The sequence below is a fragment of the Semicossyphus pulcher genome, unplaced genomic scaffold (genome assembly GCF_022749685.1).
Source record: "Semicossyphus pulcher isolate SPU_LCO1_2020_fin unplaced genomic scaffold, fSemPul1.0.p SCAF_5, whole genome shotgun sequence".
In the NCBI taxonomy this organism is placed as follows: Eukaryota; Metazoa; Chordata; class Actinopteri; order Labriformes; family Labridae; genus Semicossyphus; species Semicossyphus pulcher.
In genome coordinates this window covers 18,223,811-18,225,531 of record NW_027211726.1, presented here as the reverse complement: position 1 = coordinate 18,225,531, position 1,721 = coordinate 18,223,811, and positions in this window count along the sequence as shown.

Genomic DNA, 1,721 nt, shown 5'->3' with positions numbered 1-1,721 from the left:
GCCATGTTTGCAAGGTTTATGTCTCGGGTGCCCCGTTTCTGGACGTCGCCACACGATTGGCTGGGAAGTGATGACGCAGAAACACACCCGTGACTGATTGACGGACACAAATGCAGCGATAATCACGATCGACTGACCTCGATGGAAGGATATTTTAACAATATATGATATAGCATATCTCACTCGGCTTTTCCACAGTAAATAAAAATCACTGTGAGGTAGACATGCTAAAAAAAGAAATACTTTCAAAATAAACCCCGCCCTTCAGAATAAAGGTCTTGGAGGTGTGTTTTTTGTGTAGGGTGGAATAATGTTTGGCTTCTTTACAACAAATACTTTCTATGATTGTTAAAAACAACTTATTTGTGATTCTTCAAAATATGTATTTCCTGAATAGTCTACTTGAGAGACAGATAAACTTTAAATCTTTGCAAAGCACGTAGCACTGCAAGAATCTAAGCAACTTTATTTATGATCCAATTAATAGTAGCTTATTTTATACATTCTTTGTATACCCCAAATCTCAAACACAATCTTTATATAAAAGTTAAAACAATTTTTTTTTAAAATGTTTTTGCCTTTGTAATATGCACGCATAGCACTAACTGCATGTAGTAATCGTTGACAAATGTATTTTATGTTTTGTTATCTAAATATTATTATGTTTATCGAGTATTTAGGTAGAAGTAAGAAAAAAAGGCACAACTGCAGTGACAATCACGACCAGTCAAATACAAAGGTACCAAGTTACCATGTACTACTACATTTTGTAGCCCAATTAAACACAATGGTAACAAACAGCGTCCTCTTGACACTCAGGTCAAGAAGGTCATAATGAGAAGGCTGCACAAGAGCAACCAGCGTCCAGTCTGATCACATTGTTGACCAGTGGCTACCTGCTAAAAGGTGATGATACATAATTCATTGCCGCAGTGGCACCTTCATTAACCCGAGCTATAACTTACACTTGCTGGCAAAGACGGGGACGGAGACAAATAGGCCGAGACAAAGAGCCCCAGAGTGACTGAAAAGATTGTCAGCTGCTGAGATCACTGTGTTGTTCTGGGTCATGATACCTGTCTCCGGGTGGACAGAGCTCTAGCTTGGTCATGCAGCATGCAAGGATGAAAGTCTCTGACTCCCTTACGTCCAAAAGAGCGGAGTCCACTCACCAAGCTGCCCATTCTTCTAACACCCAGGTGCTCACAAAGGAGACCTCCCCTACCCTCTCATGTTTCTAGTATGTTTCTGCCTCTGTCTTTGTCGGTCCACCCCTCCCTCTGTCACACACCCACAGCAACACACTGGCAGGTTATAACAGTAGACTTTATACCCACGCTTTATGAGTTACAGCATGTTATGAGCCAAACATGTGACAAGCAAATTGGGGTTTTTGCATCCTGTCCTGTGAATACATGAAGGTTTAAGACTTCCCATATGCAGAAACACATATAACAGTTAGCAGTAAAACCCGTTTTGCAGGTGTGGCCAGCAATGCACCAAAAGCCAAGCTATTAAAATAATATCAAATACAAAAAATGCTTTTTATTTAATGTTATTCCTTCAATGCTTTGAATAGCACTTTCCTTAAAGACAGATGCTGCAGTGTTTTTTAGATCCTGCACAAACCTTGCAATGTGTCACAGCCCCTGTAACCTGCAGTGTCCTGCCTTTACCACTAGAGGTCACTGTCAATCCATCACAAGCTCCTTTTAATGAAT